The sequence below is a fragment of the Schistocerca americana genome, chromosome 1 (genome assembly GCF_021461395.2).
Source record: "Schistocerca americana isolate TAMUIC-IGC-003095 chromosome 1, iqSchAmer2.1, whole genome shotgun sequence".
Classification (NCBI taxonomy): Eukaryota; Metazoa; Arthropoda; class Insecta; order Orthoptera; family Acrididae; genus Schistocerca; species Schistocerca americana.
This window is the reverse complement of record NC_060119.1, coordinates 1160639496-1160655609: the sequence shown is the minus strand read 5'-3', so window position 1 is coordinate 1160655609 and position 16114 is coordinate 1160639496.

Below are 16114 nucleotides of genomic sequence, written 5' to 3'. Positions count from 1 at the left end.
ATCAACATTATCCAAGGGCTGTTTCACACTTGCTAGGTGTACATTTGGTTGAGCAGTGAGAAAATGGACCCATGCAGAATATAACAAGCTCTCACTCTATGGGCAGATGAAGATTATGCCTTTCAAACAGTTATCAGATTAAATTATACAGAAATACTTGCTAATACAATAAGAAGTTACTACCCACATTAGTTTCTAGGTAGCAGACCTATTCATAAACCAGCTAGAAGTAAATACAATATTATAAATTAAGCCCTCAGCCCAACATTATATACCATTTATGCAGCTGAGATTGAAACTTCCCTATTATCAACTTTTAAACTGTTTCAATATGTAGGTAATATATGACATAGCTCAGTAATCATGTCACTTGAGGATACCTGCCATAGTCTAGACCATACTACCAAAATACCTAATGACTAGCTAATATAAAAAATGGGATAACAATATCACCTTGCTAATGACATGTACAGAAGTGGTGCTTACTTGAACATGTGTGCAGCATCCTGGTCCACTGATTAATTTGGGAGAACCTTAATATTAATGAACTTGGCTGCATGATGTCTGGAACTAATTTACATCTCATGACTGACGTTCTAATATTGGCCCTTACTTTGTGGGGAGCTTATCCTGATGTAATGCTCAGACTGTGCTGATTGATTGTTGATGTGATCTCAGTTGGATTATGGTGAGGCCTTCTACTACACTGGCCTTAGGTTAGCAATTACCAAATTAGACAAAATAAAGTACTGTGGTGGTTCTACCTGCTATTATTTCTTCGTTTGTTTTCCTCAGTTTCGATGTAATGATTGCTACACTGGCTGAAAAATGGGGTTTGTGGATTCTGACACTGACTACTTTAAATGATGTAACTGACAGGTGCACAGTTATATTTTTCAGTACTTTAATTTTATTGTTCACAACCCCCTAATAATATACAGTTACATGACCAGTGCACTATTGTTTAAACTTTCCATAAGTCTCATTAATAGTTTTCAGGCGAAACTCTGCATACTGCTACAATAGTTTCTTGTTGACCATCTATGAGCAGTAAAACCTAACCACAAAGTTCACAGTTCTTGAAGAATAATCAGGTACATACGGAGCAGACACTGTCACTGTTTTTACACATGGCCTAGTTATTTAACACTTATTCCACAGTTAATTTGAAGCATTGTTGTTGTTCTAACCAGCATAGGTTATTCATCAAAAACTCTGCCATTAACTGACTGTCTCGTGACCAAAAATTGGGCCCTTATATATAATCACAATAATAGGTGCTGAAACTACACATTGTTTAAAGTTTAATTTACAGAAATTACAATTAAAACTTAACTCATTAAATTAACTGAATACATTGAAAAATTGATTCTTTTTAGCAATTTCTTCTACTACGAGGTTTATGCGAAATTATTTGTTTAAATCGTGAAATTAACAAATATGGTTACGCAAACAATAATTTTGACAAAACTGTTAATTACTTTGGCATTAATGAAGGACTAGTTTTGCCAACATGTTTTCAAATGGATTCAAATACATACTTTAAGAATACTATTAGTTCGTCTTCCAAATATTTATAATTAGGCTAGTATAGAATTTATATTTGTTTACAGAATTGATACAGGGTCAGCTTGCCTTGAGAATCGCTGGTGATGAAGTGTGCAGACATGGCCGGGGGTTTTTATTTTCCACAAAGTGCATTAATACTATGTGGATTACAGACATGAATTATCAATAATACTGACACAAGAAAAACATACAGACAGAATCTATATGTAAATTTCTGCACACTCTTCAACAATGATAAAGAACAATTGATTCTTAGTCATCTTGTATGTCAGCTGTGGCATTCTTCTGGGAAAAGTAGCTTCCACTCACATTTCAGTTTACAGACAGACTAACCTCCCCAGCATTTCCTGCCCCATTCTCTTGTGTGAATACACAAAAGAACTTCACTGAGCCTGTGTTCATATAGTGGAGTTATTTTCAGTTTTTTGAGTGTCTATTTACAGTTGTTAAATGAGTTATTGTGTAAAAAAGCTCAACAACTGGAGCTCTCAAATGTCTACCACACTAAAGAGCCTGACAAAAGTTTAACATGCTATCAATATGTATTTGACAATGTTGATTTCATTGTCCCCATTATCAGAGGCTGGAACAGTTTTCACACCTTGAGGAGGTGTCAAATGCATTACCACTGTTGTGTCTGACTTCGTAGACACTGAGGTGGCTAGTAATAATTCACTTAATTAGGTCACTCTGAATAAGTAATACTTTATTATGTACAACAAAACTTATCTTTGCTCACCAGGCTTGGCTGTAGCTACTAAACTACAGTTCAGAACTCACAAAATGAGTCACAATTACAGAGTGGTGAATTGATACAAGTTCAGAATGGCCTTATTGTGGCTTCACAATAGTCACTAGAAAACCTAAGTTTGTAGACACTTGTCGACACAGGTCTGATAGCGTTGGAATGTGGGCTTAGTTCACAAGAGACAGAAGTCTCTTCACTCCTCAACAGCTGACACGAGCTGTGTCATGGTGAGTAGGCAGCACAATGAAGTTGCTCTGACAGGAACTTTCTGGAAGTGGGTAGGATCTGACCTCAAACAAAACTGCCCTCCTGGCCTCTGGCAATGCTATTTCAAGGCAGAGGTGCAGTAGTGGTGCCACGGAACTATGGGAAACACGGCTTCTTCCTATCATCTCACTGACACCCCGTGATACCACTTTGCTGTGCAGTATGTCTGCAGTGGTCAATACTTCTTGTACAGCTTTCAATACTTGACAACATCACAACCCCAGTTTCATATCTTTTCAGAATCTGAAGAGGCTTAAATTGGCTACCTATGTAACAGAAGTAAGTTAGCTAGTTTTTATAGAACTTCAGACAAAAGTCAAGTAGTGTGTAGCTACCATCGACCGAAAGAGAACTTTGAAAGCTCTATCAAGGCATATCCTTTGAACATCTTTGCTTTTTCCTCAGTCACTGTTCTTCCAGCATGTTTTTAAAACATGTGTACAATATTCGTCCACCGAATAAAGTTATTTAGATAATAAGTTCTGGGATTTGTTCTACTCATCATCCAACATAGTACCTGAAATCCACATTGATGACCCTGATGATCATGAAATGCTGACACCTGTGCAACCAGTTTTTTTCAAGGACTGCCTCAATCGCTGCCATGAGCTGCCAATCCTTTGCAGATTTTATGTTTTGCCTTTCAACACCTCCCATGAAATTCTTTGACCTGAATTATGTACTCAGCATGTACAGTGCACCTGGGCGATATTGTGTTCTTCTGTTTACTATTTCAACTTTTGTGTTTTCCTGCAGTGTTAGTGCACAATAAACAATGACACTCTTCGTACTGGTGTTGCTGTGAGACCTGACATTACTGTGCATCATGCACCAAACATTCAGTACACGTCACCATCAGTGTTCATTGCCTGCATACCACAGTGGTGATGCTAAACATCATTCACTAGACAGTTTGTCTTTATGAAGTTTGTTTATTGCACAGTGTTGCTTACTGTGCACAGTGGATTGCCCACCATTTCCTATGCTGCACCCAGTGCTTTCAAAAAACATTCCACATCTGGATTGTTAGGCTCCAGTACAACACTCAGAGGAAACAGCTCTAAAAATGGAATGTAAAAGTGTGCCGCAGGGCTCACCACAATTGCATGCCCTAACCACTATGACTTCACGTATTCTGTGTGCTGCCACCATGCTACACCCTTGTCTGTCCAGTCCTGCATGAATGCTACTGACAGTGATCTCACAGCTGCAGCCCAGCAAACAGACCTTTGCATAGCCAACATAAACACTGACATGTGAAGGTGTGTGATGCCTATTGTGTGTGCCACCCACCTATACTGACTTACTGACTCTGCCTGGCTCAGCACAATTGCTGCTGATAGTGACGTCATGGCTGCTGCCCAGCAACCAGAACTTTGCACTGTCAACACAAACAGTAACATGGTGGGTGGCCATGCCCTCCGTACTACCACACTCACTTGGGAGGAGCTTGTTGACATTGGGTCTCACACCAGGCATCCATGCTTGCAGCACTGTTGGCAATGAGAGCAACCAACTCCTGACTTGGCCCTTCTCCACCTGCCTTTCCACTTCATACTGCACTGATTCTTCACTTCCCTCACTAACTATGACCACTGTCGAACTGCATGCTCATGCTCTTGAACGGATGCACATTGCCATCAGTCCCATACTGTCACACTTGACTGACACATGTTGGATTTCAATGTCACCACATGTTCCAACGCACTCACCCCTTGTTCCGACACACCGACAGTAGATGTGCACTCATTGTTTGTTGTTCCCAAGACTGACAATGAGCTGATTCCTCTTCACAGTCCAATACTCTCAATGTTGCCAATGCAAATGCCAAGCCACCTTACATGGGCTTTCTCTGTGAGGAGCATTGTAATACCCAACTTCCAAATGGTATTCTTGCTCCACACACACATCACTCTCCATATTGTGCATTCCTTGATCATGCACAACCACACAGGGTGCTGCTCTCCATAGCTACTCACCCTGATGTCACCAGTCCTTCCCAACATATTGCTTACTTATGCCCAGCGACTTGTGGATACAGACAGCCCAACCAACCTTGCCACCTCACCTGGACCATGCTCAAGAACCAGTGGACCATGCACTAGTTTCTCCCTCCCCAACTACTGCATACTCACTGATTCAGGATCTGCAGTGCCATATACAGCAATATACGACATGCTCCACCCCAGCTATGACAAGTATCTTTACTACACAACAAAAGGTTGTGAGTTCACATCTTACTCAGCACCAGCCGTACATTTTGGTGGCACCACACACCAATGCCTGTCCGAGTGATGGTGCTGTCTGCTACTACAAGTGCCCCACACCAACTGCTTGAGCTTCCCTTCTAGCACTCTGCAAATGACAACCCATGCATTTTCTAAATTGAGCTTGAATGAGAGATTGGTGCCATGTTAGTTGAATTGCAGTTCACATGCTGCACTATTCACTGCATCCCATCTTGTCTTGGATTATGCCACAGTGTCACTGATTTGTGTGGCCACTGTCCGAGGACATTCTGGTCACTGACATGTGCTCGCAACGTCCACTTCTCCCATACCAACAGTAGTTCAATGTGGCTGACCTTGTGATGACATGATCTTCATCTTCGGCTTCATGCTCTTTCCACCTCCACCATGCTCTGCACTATCAGGGGAGTGGGTGGAAGGGCCTCTGTGGTGACCGTCAACAACAGAGAGAAGTCAGAAAGTGACATCCTGGTATATCTAGTGCATATCTTTGCTTTTTCCTCAGTCACTATTCTTCTGCCTTAACATGTGTACAATACTCATCTACTGAATAAAGTGATTTAGGTAACAAGTTGATGTGATTTGTTCTACTCATCACTTGGCATAGTTTGTTAATAGGGTATTTGACTGTTTTCTGCAAATTGTCTTAAATGGTTAATTATGTCATTTTATGCTCGTAACATGCTTTTTTCCCTCTTGAATCTCAATATTATTTTATGAAATTGGAAATGAAATTCAAATAATTTGAAAGCCCACTAAAATGCTCCATTCGAATCATGTGATGCCTGTGATGTCACTTGCTAGATTGTGGCTCCTACTGTCATAAGGTTAATTCACAGCAATTTATTGTTTTGGAATTTAAATTTTGAAAAATAGGTTACAAAAGGTGTGTAGTACCATAGTGTACAAATACATCCATAAAAACTATTGAAAAATTGTTTTTGAGTGTCCCAAAGAATGAGAAGGTGTGTAAAAAGTGGTTACACTGTACCGGGAAAATGCTACCATGTCATTGCCCAAGTTACCTTATTTAATTAAAAACGTCTTGTACTCAAAAGTTAACATTAATTTACTTCCGAGAAATGCTTTCCTTCTGTTGCAAAGAAGGGTAGTGTCATTCAACAAAATTAAACTCCTAGTAAAAATTGTCATTATACCCACTTCATTGCACCTTATTTGATAACTCAGTTGGTAGACTGGTGGACCGTAGAATATAATAAGACGATATCCGTAGGTCACTCATGTGAATCCAGAATACAAACATATTTAAACTTATTTATAAAATGAATTGACACTCCTTTCAAATTAAAATCAAATCACAATTACAAAACTTACCTCACAAATTAGAAACAGAGTATTATTGTAATCTCCTTAGCATTTACATGCACTTACATTTGCAATAGCTGTACATTTGCAATAGCTGTTAGTTAATGGGTTCACACATTTTTGTTAGAAACAATGTTTTTTATCTTCGTATTGTCCAACTAGGATCCTTATTGTTTAAGCTTTTGAAGTTTCATTATCTTATGTAAGATAAAGTTAAGTCTGCTTCAGATACCGACATTAGTTAACACTCACAAACAGCACACGCATTATATTTATGCTAACTGCATGTTGTACATATTTTATATCTCTCCACATACAAGTCCTTATCATCCTACACCTCATTGCACTGTGGGAGTGTAATGATATCTTCACTACTAGGAAAGCTTTCCAAAAAGGGGAATTGTTTGTACGCAAAGTAAATCTAATAATTCTCAGTTGTCCATTTCTTAGATTAAGATTAATGTGAAGCTATATACTGTATAATTCAGCCCACCATCAAAACAACTGCTGTAAGGAGTACTTGCTAATGCTATTTTCTTATTTCATGTAGAACTTTTAAAAATAATAAGACCCTTCCAGGATTCAAACTTGTGTTCTTCTCATTCATAACCAATGTGTAATCTAGAATGAGATTTTCACTCTGCAGCAGAGTGTGCACTGATATGAAACTTCCTGGCAGATTAAAACTGTGTGCCGGACCGAGACTCGAATTCGGGACCTTTGCCTTTCGCGGGCAAGTGCTCTACCAACTGAGCTACCCAAGCTGAGCTACCCAAGTTGGTAGAGTGGTGGACTGTAGAATATAATAAGATGATATCCGTAGGTCACTCATGTGAATCCAGAATACGAACATATTTGAACTTATTTGTAAAATGAATTGACACTCCTTTTAAATTAAAATCAAATCACAATTACCCAAGCTTGGGTAGCTCAGTTGGTAGAGCACTTGCCCGCAAAAGGCAAAGGTCCCGAGTTCGAGTCTCGGTTCGGCACACAGTTTTAATCTGCCAGGAAGTTTCATATCAGCGCACACTCCGCTGTAGAGTGAAAATCTCATTCTGGAAACATCAACTAGGCTGTGGCTACGCCATGTCTCCGCTATATCCTTTCTTTCAGGAGTGCTAGTTCTGCAAGGTTCGCAGGAGAGCTTCTGTAAAGTTTGGAAGGTAGGAGGCATGGTACTGGCAGAAGTAAAGCTGTGAGGATGGGGCGTGAGTCGTGCTTGGGTAGCTCAGTTGGTAGAGCACTTGTCCGTGAAAGGCAAAGGTCCCGAGTTCGAGTCTCAGTCTGGCACACGGTTTTAATCTGCCAGGAAGTTTCAATGTGTAGTCTGTTACACCACTGAGCTGCCTGTCTGTCCAGTATCAGTGTTCACAAAATTCCTTTCTATTGTCAATTAAAAGTTTTGAATGAGTTTTACATCACTAAATCACTAAAACTATTTGCAGAAAAAGTACATAAAAACCTAGTAACTTCTGCTAACACTCCTGTAACACATGTGTAGCTAAACCTAGTAACTTCTGCTGACACTCCTGTAACACATGTATAGCCTTTCTTACTCCTAGTCTGTGACGTCACCAGAGCTTCAGCCAATAAAAGAGCATTTTCAATCACGTGACCAAATCTTGATATTTAATGATTTTTAAGCTTTCTTTACACAAAAATAACAGAAATTTTGTGAGAATACTGACTGCAAATGTGATTGGAATGTTATAATCACTCAGAATAACAGCAATCCAAACCATATTTTAACACAGGAAAATAGCCTATTCCACAAATGCATTATAGCAGATTACCGTTCTAGATTTAAGCAAGATCAGTCATATTCCATCGTTCATGCTGACACCCATTTTGTAATGTATTGTGGATGTGAGGTAAGTGGCGCTACTCTCTGCAGGCTGCTCTACAGTTGCCAGCAACTTCTGAATTGAAGGGGTTTATGTAGTCTACCAGCAACACAATTAAAGATGAGAGATGTGCAGTAACTTTCTGGTTCATGATGAATTCAATACCAACTGACTACAACACAGCTGCATGGCTTTACAATATGTTGTCAACGACAGGACAGTACCAAGATGCTATATCTTCCAATCCAGTCCATTTAGCCATGGTTTATAGGAACATATTTTACATAAAAGCTCACCAAACAATTTCAAATAACTACTCACTTAATAAATTGGAAAATAACTCCTCCACATAAACAGGAGCTCAGTGAAATGATTTTGTCTACTTACGTAAGAGAGCTGGACAGGAAATACTGGGGAGATATAGTTTATCCGTAAACTGAAAAGCATTTAGAGTTCACAGTGGAAAGAGTCACCCTTCCCAGAATAATGCTACAACTCCCATACAGGATGACTAAAAATTAATTTCCACTGTAGCTGTGTAGAACATTGTGCAGAGATTTATGTAGATTCTATCTATATGCTTTCTTTATATTTGTATTACTAGCAGTTCATAGTTGTATTGAGTGGAAAATATTCCCCTCTCCCAGGAGACCTGCAAACTGTGTCACCCGTAACTCATAAGATGCTGCGGAAGAATCGGTATAACTTTGTGAAATGCCCTGTAGTTGCTCTCTGTAATTTAGTGTGGGAGAGAATGGGAAACTGCCTGTTCACTCTTCATTTTTCACCTCCATAGCTAAGTGGTTAGTGTTGGCAGCTGCCTTGCAGAGGACCTAGATTCAATTCCTGATATTGCTAAGAATTTTTCCTTGGTGAGAGTACTGTTCAGGGTGTAATCAGCTTCATGTTACCATTTGAGGAGTCACTTGCTGAGTATTAGCGGCTCCATGCTCTGGAAAGACAGCAAAACAGCTGAGAGAGCAGAGTGTTAACATCATGCCCCTCTGTATTGCATCTGCATGATGCTGCAAAGCAGATGATGGTACAACAGCCGATAGACATTCTTTGGCCTTCATGGCCTAGCATGGAACTCATTATGAAGGAGGGACACATGGCAACAGCCCTGTGATCTACCTTGAGTCAAGCTTCTAACCTCCATCCCCTCATTTGCACTCTGTTACATCTTCATAGCACAATTTATCAATTAATATAGTTCTACTGCTCTTAGATGTGGTACAAACATTTAATACTTCTTATTAACCCACTGCATTTAACAATAAATATCAAGTTTATGCCATTAAAGTACTACTTTTAATAATCTGTGATATTTCCATCCACTTCAAGGTGGGAACTATTAGCCCTAGTCAGTACCTCAGGCGACCGATGAAGGTATGATAGTATCATTAATGAAAGTTGAAGCTATAATCATGAAACAAAGCAGGGAAATAATCATGAAGGCTTCAGAGAAAGGCGATCTGTATACTTTAGTGAAGACAACTCCAGTATTTAACATGTGTACATAGCCATGACGCAAATCTTACCATGAGTTGGGAAATGGATTTATGGCTCCATACATTGATAAAGCTAAGAAACTGGTCAAATGAACTAGAAAAAGACTCAAAGTATCAGATAATTGGATAATTCAGTTGTATATTGTGTGCACTGAAGGAAAGATGAAAGCCAAATATTTCCCCAAACAGACTGAAAATAGGACAAATGAACTTCTACTTTCACTGCACAGTGTTCTAATGTGTGTACCTGGGCCACAGTCGCTTGATGGAGTGAAATATGTTGTCACATTCATTGATGACTGCCCAAGATATGCAGTAGCATATTTTCTAAAAGTGAAAAGTGAAGTGTTTCAGTCATTCAAAGCATATACAGAAAATTCTCAACAGAAAAGAATAGAAATGCTACATTGGAAACAAATATATGAGTAAATAATTCAAAGAACATCTGTGAACAGAAGGAATTTGGAGGCAGCTGACCATCACTAGCACACCTCATCAAAACAATGTTTCAGAACAGTTCAACAAAATCTTTTCAAATAATGTATGATGCACGCGCTTGGAGAGCAGAATGTCACATAATTTCTGGAGTGAAGCAATAACAATGGCAAATTACCTGTGAAATAGATGTCCAACAAAAGCAGATAATGGTGAAAGTCCTTATAAATGACAGAATGGATGAGAAACAAATATTAATCATCTGCTATTATTCAGATGTCATGCAAGGGGAAAAATGAAAAATTTATAGGGGAAATATTAACCAAAAGAAACAACCTCATGTAATGGTTGGATATTCAGAGATCATGAAAGCTTATACACAGTAGAATCAAGAAACAGGAAATATGCTGTTATTGTGGTCTTCAGTCCAGAGACTGGTTTGATGCAGCTCTCCATGCTACTCTATCCTGTGCAAGCTTCTTCATCTCCTAGTACCTACTGCAACCTACATCCTTCTGAATCTGTTTAGTGTATTCATCTCTTGGTCTCCTTCTACGATTTTTACCCTCCACGCTGCCCGCCAATAGTAAATTGGTGATTCCTTGATGCCTCAGACTGTGCCCTACCAACCAATCACTTCTTCTAGTCAAGTTGTGCCATAAATTTCTCTTCTCTCCAATTCTATTCAATACCTCCTCATTAGTTATGTGATCTACCCCTCTAATCTTCAGCATTCAAATATAACAATTGACAACAATATTGTATAAGATGAGACTATCTTTCCAGCAAAATTGAACGAAGGTATTACAAAAGTGATAGATGTTATGGAAACAGGAGAAGAACCTGACATTGAACAAAATGATTTGGTAACATGCATGGCTTCCAAATATATTGACGTAGAAAAGGAGACTGGAGAGGAGAGAATGATTACTCCACAACAGACGATAGATAGTAACTGAGAAATACAAGAGCCACAATAAGCAAAAACTACAGAACATTCTCATTCTGCATGACAAGCCAAACCACCAAAATGGTTGATAGACTACAGGACAAATGAAAAGAAGAAGATGTGTACAGTTGAAAAGGAGAATACAACAAGTGAAAAAAATCCACAAAGCATGCAGGAACCCACATCAGCTGATGATATAAACAAATGACAAGAAGCAATATCAGAAGAATTGGTAAACCTGATGTGAAACTGAACCTGGACATTTGAACCATGTACTAAAACCACAAAGACAATATGAACAAAATCAGTTTTCAGGCAGAAATGTGATGGAAGTGGAAGAATTACTAGACATAGAGAACAAGTGATAGCTTTAGGCAATGAGCACAGACCTAAAACTGATTTTGACGAGTCTTACACTCTAGTTGTAAGAATGAAAACTATATGAGCACTTAGGGAATAGCAGTTGAATGAGATTGGGAAATCCATCATTTTGATGTAATTGCAGAACATTTGATGGCTGAAATAAAAGATAAAGTTTATGGGAACACCCATTGCTTTCACAGATGCCACTGACAAACTACAAAGAAAATTCAATGGCATACCAAATCAAGAGGAATTTAGTACTGGTGATTGGATCTGCAGAGTTGAAAAGTGCCTCTATGGGTTGCATCAGCAACAGAAGATGGAATGAGACACTCCACATATTCCTGTCCAAAACAGGGATATATGACCAGCTGAATACCATGTTTTTACAATGATCTACAGTGTGAGCTCATAGTAACTGTGTATGTGGATGATATAATGTTGTATGGTGAGAAAAGAGAAATGAAGAAAATGAAAAATGTATTAAGTACTGAATTTGAAGTAAGAGACCTTGGAGTAGCACAACACATACAGTCAATTCAAGTTATAAGATGGAACTCTGATTTTAGACCAAACAGAATATACAAAAGAAATCTTTAAAAAATTCCAAATGGAAAATAGCAAACCTGTCAAAAATATATAGCTACAAAGCCCAACAGATAAAGACAAGATCAGCAAACAGGATGCATCAAAACACAGAACCATAATTGGAAGTCTTCTGTAGTTGACAATGGGTACAAGGCCAGATTTAGCATACTCAGTGACATATAAGCCAGTTCGGTAGGCTGTGAGTAAGGAGCATTGGCATGTCACCATGGATACACTAAGTTATTAGCAAGGTGCAATAAATGATGAGCTCACTTTCTGCAAGGCTGATACAAAAATCAAAATGTATACCAAGGCAGACCAGGGGACTGATCCAAATCACTGCATATTCTTTAGGGGACATTTAATAGTTTTTGGGGCTGTGGCTATAAGCAGGAGCAGCAGAAAATAGTGAACTGTTCCACTAAGTACTGTTGAAGCAGATGTAGTTTGTAATGAGTGGATCTGTAAGAGAAGCAAAGAGGATGAACACTTTTCTCATTGAGATTGGTGAAGTTTGTTTTTGGTCACCTCCTATGAAAATTTTCATAGATAGTCAAGCAGCAAAGAAATTTGCTGAAAATCGTGAGGCTCTGGAAAAATCCAAGCACATGGAACTAAAGATTTACTTCATGCAACATAATGTGGGAGCCAACAACTGAGCTTTGGTAATAAGTAGCGAGTGAGAGGAATGTCACTGACTGTCTGACAAAGGCAACTGACAACCTGAGGTTGAAAACTCATCAGATGTTAATGGAGGGTGGGATAAAGGACCGGTGGTGGGGGAGGGGTGATCAGTGATGTGAACTGTCCTTCTTGTGAACTTCTTGTTATGATGTATTGTGAAAGACATTCTGAATGTATGTAAAAATAAATGTGTTCTTTCATTTGTGATGTGCTGTGCATTTGTTTGTGTCCCCACCATTTTCATAACGAAGATTCACAAATGCTACCTTCCAGAACAATGGGCTCCTTTGTCTGTCATCAAAAGGGGCTATGGGTTTGTCAGACTATGATGTTCACCTGCTTTACTTCTTCATTGATAGTCCTCAGTATTGAAATACTGCATTGTTATACTGTAGACAGTAGTATGTTGTTAACTCCCACAAATGATAATGAAATATTAAAGGTGATAAAGAGTCTAAAATCAAAAATGTCTGCAGGTGTGGATGAAGTGCCTGTGTCAATAATAAAAAAAGTTGCCCAACAAATTATAAAGCCCCTGGTACATATTGCCAATTTGTCTTTCAGCGAAGGTGTGTTTCCTGAGAGGTTGAAAATCTCTAAGGTTAGACCTCTGTTTAAAAAAGGAGATCCATACAAGGTAGAAAATTATAGACCAATATCCCTTCTCCAATCATTTCCAAAAATTAATGAAAACCAGACTCATAAATTACTTAGATGCTCACAAACTTCTAAACTGCAATCAACATGGCTTTCACTCGGGCCACAGCACAGAATCAGCTATCCATGCCTATACCAAAGAGATTGTCAGGAGCCTTGACACTAAAAAATGTGTAGTGGGAATTAACTTAGATTTATCTAAAGCTTTTGATACAGTAAATCACAAAATTCTGTTAAACAAGATGCAGGCAATAGGTGTAAGGGGAGTTGTGAAGCAGTGGTTTGAATCTTACCTTCAAGATAGAACTCAGGTGATAGAAATCATTGCAGAACGTAAAAATCAGAAAATCAAGTGGGTCTCAGATGCAAAGAAATTGGAAATAGGTGTCCCACAGGGCAGTGTTCTTGGTCCCTTATTATTCTTGCTTTATATAAATGACATAAAAAATCCTAATATTTCTACCAAAATAATGTTGTTCGCAGATGACACTAGCATAATTATAAGTGATGATAAAAAATCATTAACCACCACAACTGATATAGTCCTGAAATATATTCAACATTGGTTTAATGCTAATGAGTTAACACATAATCTAAGTAAAACAAATTATATACAGTATGGCAAAGCAACTCAAGATATGGACCTCCAGTTAAAACTAATGGATAAGAAGATAGAGAGTGTACAATCCACAAAGTTTCTGGGCATGCACATGGATCAAAACTTAAGCTGGAAAGAGCATCTCAAGTGCTTATCCCACAGGCTCAATTCAGCATGTTTTGCATTGAGGATATTATCTAGAGTATGCAGCACAGACTGTACTAGACTAGTGTATTTTGCTTACTTTCAGTCCATCGTGTCTTACGGCATAGTGTTCTGGGGTAAAACTAAATCAAGCTTAACAGATATCTTCAAATTTCAGAAAAGAGCTATACGAATCATAACACATAACTCTCCAAGAACTCATTGTAGGCCCCTTTTCAAAGAACTGCAAATACTCACAATACCATCACTGTATATTTTTAAAAGCATTCTGTGTACAAGAGCACATATGAAAAATCTACGTACAAATGAGGACTGCCATCATTATAATACTATAACTCGTAAGAATTTGTATGTAGAAAGGGTAAGGACAACACAAACCCAAAAGCATGTAAGTTATTTTGGAATAAAACTCTACAATGCTCTGCCAGTGTACATGAAGGCAATAATAGATGAAGTAAAATTTAAGACTGAGCTTAAAAATTACCTTTTAAGCTAAACTTTCTATGGTGTAGATGAGTACTTTGATTGTGTGTAAATTTATTGCCAAAAATTTTAATTTATATGTCTAAATATGTACTTTTAAAAAATGCGTTGAAAGTGATATTCCATTATTATGTCTGTAGTACTTGTACTAGTATGATAACTTTGTTGTGACAATTCCTAGGAAGATAATAAAATGAAATGAAAAATGAAATGAAATGACTCAAAAATGGGTGGTGGAAGTTCAACACTGACTTATATGGCCAGTTCACTGTTAGTAAAGGTTAAGCCTCATTAATAGATTGCTGGCAAATGTCAGCATACTGCTACAATAGTTTGTTATTGAACATCTATGAGCAATAAGTACCTAACCACACAGTTCACAGTTCTTTCAGAAAAATAAAATACGCGTGACACTATTTCTCAAATAAATTGAACAGACACTGACTGCACTGTCTTAACACACAGCCTATTTGTGATACACTAATTCCACTGTTAAGTTATTGCATTATTGTTACTCTAACTCATACAGACTTCCCATATGAAAATTGGCCATGGACTGACTGTCTCAGGACCAAAAATCAGGCCTCACAATAATAGGCACTGAAACTACACATTGTTAGATGTTTAATTTACAGAAATTACAGTTAAAACATAACTCATTCAAATAACTGAATCCATCAAAAAATTATTTCTTTTTAACAGTTTCTTCTACCACAAAGGTTAGGCTGAATTATTTGTTTAAATAATGAAATTAACAGATATAGTTATACAAACAATGCTTTTGACAAACCTGGTAATTATTTTGGAATTAATTAAGGGCTGGCTTTGCTAACATGTTTTCGAATAGAGCCAAATAAATACTTTAAGTATCCTAGTAGTTCTTCTTCCAAATGTTTATAATTAGTACAGGATGTATATTTGTTTATAAGTCAACAATAGAATCTAAGTCATGAAACAATTACTGATTTTGCCCTGTAACAAAAGATAGTAACTAGGAATCAAAATAAATTAGGAAATTGATTACATACACAAAACTAAGCACAAAATTAGATCTGATGCTATATTCTTTAAGATTGAGGACTAAGCTTTCTCTTTTATGGAAATGCAGATTATATACATACATGTTAAAGGTAATTAGGCAAAAATGAAAATAAAATGAATTTAAGGATGCATATGGCAAAACAAGAGAGGAAGTAAAAAGATCCCAGCTTGCTTCATCACAAGACAAACTGAAATTATATATATATATATATTTGGTATCTGTTCTTTCAGATCTGTCTGAAAGAACAGACACCATTTTGATCCAGCAGCCATTACGAATTAAGACAAAAAGGAATTACATACATTGACTGCAAGTGGGTATTGATTGAAATCAATGGGGAAAGTTGAAAATTTGTGCCAGACCAGGGTTCAACCCCCCATCTCCTGCTTACTAGGCAGATGAACTGACCACTAAACCATCCAGACACAGTGGTCACTGCAACTGTGTCCAAAAGAACAGGCACCACATAATTATATATAATTAAGGCAAGATGGCCAATGATCTCTCCAGTGCAGATGCATATCAGGCTTGAACTCTTACGGGAATTGGCAAAATGACATAAGTAATGAGAATAATGAGCAAGGGTCAATACATTAGTAGTGTGTGGATAAGATGAGAATTTGGGTCTGATGG